At 38.2% G+C, this 6906-nt stretch overlaps 1 protein-coding gene across 1 annotated transcript in view; it reads right to left on the bottom strand.

Annotated features, from left to right (window-relative positions):
• LOC111055300 overlaps positions 1-4507 on the bottom strand; it is a 151400-nt gene extending 146893 nt beyond the window's left edge. The window contains exon 1 of the mRNA XM_039435740.1: positions 4420-4507. The gene's annotated coding sequence lies outside the window, so the exon portion shown is untranslated. The remainder of the gene's footprint in view (positions 1-4419) is intronic.
• Between the last annotated feature and the right edge of the window lie 2399 nt (positions 4508-6906).

Here is a 6906-nt window from a genome sequence, read left to right as displayed (position 1 = left end):
ACTGCCAAATAGTTAATGCATCTCATGACAAACTTCAGCTGGATGCACACCTGAGGAGGCTCGATGTGGCATTCTGGGTCCAGTTGCTTCTTGCTTATTGGTTTGAATGGAAGAACTCACACTGAATCGGGCATGGCGTGAAACGGTGTGATAGGCAATCTCCATAAGATCAGCACTTTGTATCACCAAGCTTCGCCTCCTCAGGTGTGCTTAGCCTGATGCACTATATTTTTATGGAAGTTATCCAACAATCAGTATTCACATTTATCGACGATTTACATCTCAATATCGACTTGCTTTGTGCTTAGGTTCGTGCAGCAGTTTGTATTTTCAGTTATAGTTGAATGCAGCTTGCTGGTAATTAAATGGTATATTTACTTGCTGCTGATTTTCCCGTGCATATTCTGAATTTACAGCATTCTGAATTTATTCTGTGACCCGAGTTTGGACGTCATTCATACAGCGGCATTATTATTAGAATTAAAATTGTGTGAATCAGTAGAAAAAATCTGGTGTGGCGCACTCACACAACTTTCCTTGCCGTTATGAAAATTGATCACCTGACGCTAGTGTTCTCGCGCATTTCAAATCTACTATTTAAAGAATCTGGTGTGGCGCACTCACACAACTTTCCTTGCCGTTATTAAAATTGATCACCTGACGCTAGTGTACTCGCGCATCTCAAGTCTACTATTCAAAGATATGAGACAGCTGGTGATAGGCAAATAACGCTGGAAACATACGAGGTCTGCTATCTCTTCGTAGTGTATGATTTAATAGAACCAACAGTTGCCAACAGTTTACAACTTAATAATCACATTTTCTCGGATTTCAAGCTTATTTTCAATAAGCTATTCTAGGTGGAAATGTTACTGGAGATTAATTATTGCAGAGATTTTCATGCTCAATCTTTTCCACTTGCAAGTTTTTTTTTAATTGTATATATGAAGGCTGATAATTGAGAATCTTAAATCAAACTTTGCATAGATTGGGCAAAGCTCCTGGAATTTTTACAGATATAGGACTTGTTGCAGTTGATAGAGCTTATCAATGACTATTCCAGGTATGAATTTGATCAAAATCGTTTGAGCCGTTCCCGAGAAAATCTCGAAAAGACACTGCTTTTGACGCCATTTTAGCCGCCATCTTGGTATGCATTTGAGCGAAGTTGTTCATGTCGGATCCTCATAGTGTAAGGACCTTACGTTCCAAATTTCAAGTCATTCCGTTAACTGGGAGATGAGATATCGTGTACACAGACGCACATACACTCATACACACACACACACACACGCACACACACACACACACAAACACACACACAAACATAGACACACACACACACACACATACACACACACACACACACAAACACACACACAAACACACACACATACAGACCAATACCCAAAAACCACTTTTCGGACTCAGGAGACCTTGAAACGTATAAACATTTAGAAATTGGGGTACCTTGATTTTTATCGGAAAGCAATACTTTCCTTAGCTATGGTAATAGGGCAAGGAAAGTAAAATCTCACCCACCTTCTGACAGGACAATAACGCTAGAGACACACGATGCCTGCTATCTCTTCATAGTGAATGATATAATACAATCAACAGTTGCCAATACTTTGAGATTGAAATAACCACATTTTCTCGAATTTCGAGTTTATTTTCAATTTTAGGTGAAAATGTTACTAAAAATTAATTGTAGAGATTTTCATGCTCAATCTTTTCTACTTGGAATCTTTTGTTGAAATTGTATCTGAAGCCTGATAATTAGGAATCTAAACTCAAACTTTGCATAGATGAGGCGGAGCTTCTGGAATTTTTACAGATATAAGACTTGTGGCAGTTGATAGAGCTTATCATTGACTATTTCAGGTATAAATTTGATTGAAATCTTTAGGAATGTTTTTGAGAAAATCGCGAAAAACCCTGTTTTTTACAACATTTTCGCCATTTTGAATTGCATTTGATCGAAATTGTTCGTGTCGGATCCTTATATTGTAAGGAACCTAAGTTCCAAATTTTAAGTCATTCAGTCTTTTGGGAGATGAGATATCGTGTACACAGACGCACATACACCATACACACACACACATACACACACACAAACACACACACATACAGACCAATACCCAAAAACCACTTTTTCGGACTCAGGAGACCTTGAAACGTATAAACATTTAGAAATTGAGGTACCTTAATTTTTTTCGGAAAGCAATACTTTCCTAACCTATGGTAATAGGGCAAGGAAAGTAAAAAATGGGAAACAGATCCATCGAAGGCTGTTGGAAGATGCAAATGATTATAACAGCCGATTTTTCTTCTGTGTGTGGCCACCTCACAAATCTTCTCCCATAAGGATTACATGTAAACTTTAAAGGACCGTAGGAAAGAGTCCTGAAGTTGGATTATAAATTTGTTAGGCCATACACCTGGTCCTGAACATAACGAACACAACTAAAAAAATCTGGTGTGGCGCACTCACACAACTTTCCTTGCCGTTATGAAAATTAATCACCTGACGCTAGTGTACACGCGCAACTCAAGTCTACTAATAATTCTAAGATCTGTCGAGCCAGCTGGTGACAGGACAATAGCGCTGCAGACAGACGAGGTCTGCCATCTGTTCATAGTGAATGATTTAATAGAATCAACAGTTGCCAACAGTTTGCAAATGAATAATCACATTTTCTCGAATTTCGAGCTTATTTTCGATTTTAGGTGAAAATGTTACTGGACATTAATTGTAGAGATTTTTATGCTCAATCTTTTCCACTTGAAATTTTCCGTTCGAATCGTATCTGAAGCCTGATAATTTAGAATCTAAAATCGAATTTTGCATAGATGGGGCAGTGCTCCTGAAATTTTTACAGATATGGGACTTGTTGCAGTTGATAGAGCTTATCAATGACTTCTTAAGGTATGAATTTGATCAAAATCGTTGGAGCCGTTTTCGAGAAAATCGCAAAAAACCCTGTTTTTGACAACATTTTCGCCATTTCAGCCGCCATCTTGAATTGCATTTGATCGAAATTATTCGTGTCGGATCCTTATAGTGTAAGGACCTTAAGTTCCAAATTTCACACACACCACACCACACACACCACACACACAACACACACACACCACACAACACACACACACCACACACACACACACACACACACACCACACCACACACACACACACACACACACACACACACACACACACACACAACACACACACACACACTTTTTTGGACTCAGGGGACCTTGAAACGTATAGAAATTTAGAAATTGGGGTACCTTAATTTTTTCGGAAAGCAATACTTTCCTTACCTATGGTAATAGGGCAAGGAAAATTAAAATAGTTTCAAATTCCATTCAATTATTTATTGTCCAATAATTTATTTTCATACTAGTCTAATTTATTAGAATGTCTATTGCTATGTTGTCAAATATTTAGAAGTGTATAAGATAGTTTGTATATACCGTACGTATATCGTAGGTATATGGTATATACCGAGTACAGCACAGTACTCCACATACAATATCATTCTCAACTATTATTTATATTAAGATGATTACGTGGGCTCTAGTTCTTAGTTTTAAGCAGTAATAATGTGCTTTATACAACCACAAGAAAGGGAAAGACTTGTTCCTCTGAAGGGAAATGAATTGGAAATTTGAAAGAATAAATTGTTTCTCTACTCCTCACTCCGTGATGTAACCAAATAAGTTCCAACCCCAAAATGATTGGTCAGTCAACGTGTTATTCTTGAAATACATTATTTTATAGAATATGATGAGAATTTTATTTTTGATAAACACTATTACGGTACCCTCGTGATATTTTCAAATTGTTCACAACCAGTTTCCATATTCTCAAGTGTCCTTTTCCAAATAAATTACTTTTTTGTTGCAAACAAATATAATTTTTTTCAAACTAGTCATGTTTAATTTAAAAGGGTGAACGTCATATTACAAGGGTAAGCTGTTATCCTGAAATGATAGAGAGAAAATAACACAGGAATATAGTATATAGGGCATTTGAGTTCCAAATTTCACTGATAAATCGAGCTGATAGTCCTAGTAGTTATTTTTGGTGAAGCAATGTGACACCGGTCTCTCATACCGTGCCGTTTTCACACACTCACCCGGACAAAACAGTAATTGACAGTTGTTGACAGTACTCGACTAAAGTTGACAAAAATCGGCGTGAAATTTGGAACATGAAAATATAGAGTGTTAAGTTTGGACATGGCTTGAGTTAACAGTGGAATTCGCAACATAAACGCCATTTATCATGGGATATCTTCTCACGCTACCTTTTCTCCTGGTTCAACTTCCAAGTAACGTAGCCCTATTATGAACACTTTCTAATAATATAGTTGAGAAGCTCAAGAAAAAGGCATTCATAGTGACTTACCCTTATCCCTTAAGGCAACACTTGACACACAGACTTCAGAAATTACTGACAATATTGTAGTACTAACACCACAGTAACTGTACCAACTATCCTCTACGTGTCTATTTCAAATCCTTATATATGAGACTTCTATTTCGTTCTCTAGCCTCAACCAATCACAGAGTCACACGATAAAATCGAATTGCGTCAATATGGAATAGCTCATCCAATCACAGTATTACACGACAGATCAAATGGGACGATGACAAACTGGGCTGATGACAACCTGGGCTGACAACAAACTAGGCTGATCCAAAGGTGCACGCCGACAAACTGGGCTGCATTCCTGAGAGAATAAGTTTGGTGGTGCATGCAATAGCAAGCTTGCACTTGTCAGATTTTTTAGCAGATGACAAAGTTACACGCCGTCAAACTGGGCTGCATTCCTTAGAGTGCAAGTTTGGCGGTGCATGCAACGACAAACTGGGCTGGAAAACCTGCCCAGTTTGTCGTCTGCCCACTTTGTGCCAGCCCAGTTTGACGTGGTTCCAGGACGATGAAAAACCGCGCCATGCAAGTTTGGCGGTGCATGCAACGACAAACTGGCACTTCTCTGAATTTGTTACCCGGCGACAAAGTTGCACGCCGTCAAACTGTGCTGCATTCCTTGAGTCAATTTCAGGAAATTCTTTATGTCAATATTCCAAATTATAATAATTTATTCATACACCTACACTCTCAACTTACAAGTAACAAGACATTCACTGCTGAAGGCTGATTCACACGGTGACAGTTGGCTTGCCAGTTGAGGTAGCCAGTCACTGGATGCCAATGACTGGCACTGTGTAAACGGATCACGCCAGTAACTGGAGAAGCCAGCAAGCCAAGGACGCGCCAGCACAACAAATATTTGTTTTACTGGTGTGTCAGCTTCCCCCTCTACCGTGTAACCTCAGTGGCACCAGCTGACAGGCACTGTGTAAACAGCAACAGTCACCCAACTTGTTCCAGTAGCTGGCAACGTCTAAACAGGGTACCTGCTTGAAGCTGGCATGGTAGTATCCGCTTGCCAGTCAATATCCAAACTGGAATGCCAGCCACTGGCATCATGTAAATCAGCCTTTTCTGTCAGCAAACGAGCTATTCGAAGAAATATGAGAATATTCCAGCTGACTAAGGCCCATATGCAAGTATATTCGGTTTGAATGGATAAAATAATGTCAGCTGTTCGTTTAAACTCCGTATGAAAAACATTGGCCCATATGAATAAAACCAGAGCAAATGCTCATGAGCAAGAGCATGGAGCATGAGGTTTTGCTCATGAGCAAAACGTAGAAGCAAAAGCATTTGCTCATTTTTATGTGAATAAGCTTTACCTTATACGCTTACCTTATGCTCCTGAACTCTGGAGCAAATGCTCACGTATTTTAAAGATTTTTCATAACTGATTCACTTCTGTGGCCTTACTTTGTTTTTTTAGCTCACGGAAGCGCTAAATATGCAAGTAGGAGGCACCACTTGTGTTTGCGTCGTCTGCTCTGTTTTCTATTCATGAATATTGAGTTTTAGGTTAGTTGAGTTTAGATTTTTGAAATAATAGTGTGAAAAAATGTCGTCTCTATAATAACTTTTAGCATATTCCTATAATATCAATAGCCTTCTTATAATCGTCTACACTTTCATCTTCTTAAATGCCTATTTCCTATTTTGTGATGGCTATCTTTATATCAGGTAGCTAGCTATCTTTTGTAGGAATAATGGTGATACAGTATATATTATCATGGTTGAATCTAAAAAGAGTTTTATAGTTCTCAACTATTGGTTGTGATCATATCTGGTGTAGTTTTATCATAGAGAAACGATAGCATAAGTAGATATCTCATGGTATAGGGTGTTTATGTCGCAACTTTTACTGTTATCCCAAGCCGATAGTTAACTTAGTTCTTTCCCATGCAGCTGTGAGACGCTGGTAGTCTCTCAAATTGTGCCGTTCATACACTCTCACCCCAACGAAACAGTAAAAATTTACAATAATCGACAGTAATCGGCTTGAGATAACAGTGAAAGTTGCGACATAAATTCCCCATAACATGGGATATCTACTCACGCTAATGTTTCTTTGTGGTTTTATCTTCCTCATACGAATTAGTTGAGCCATTTTACTATGAGCAAAAGGTGATGAGCTGCTCTAGACTAGACTCACCTTTTTTGAAGCATTTGCTTCAAAAGTTGAGTGAATGCTCTAGTTTATTCATACAATTTTGAGCATAAGCTTCTACTTTTCAGCAAATGCTCAAGCTATTTTTAGATGAGCATGAGCAAAAGGTTTTGCTCACGCTTATTCATAGAAAGTGAAGCAAATCCTCCATTTTTTAGAAGTATAAGCAAATAATGCTCAAATTTATTCATATGGCCCAATGTATGATTAATGCAACCATATCTACAAGTAAACTTAGCTTTTAGCGTTATTGCGCATATTACCCTCAATGATAAATCACAACAATTTTT

Source organism: Nilaparvata lugens, chromosome 9, assembly GCF_014356525.2.
Source record: "Nilaparvata lugens isolate BPH chromosome 9, ASM1435652v1, whole genome shotgun sequence".
Taxonomy (NCBI): domain Eukaryota; kingdom Metazoa; phylum Arthropoda; class Insecta; order Hemiptera; family Delphacidae; genus Nilaparvata; species Nilaparvata lugens.
The sequence above is the reverse complement of the archived record's forward strand: the minus strand, read 5'-3'. Positions and strand labels throughout refer to the sequence as shown.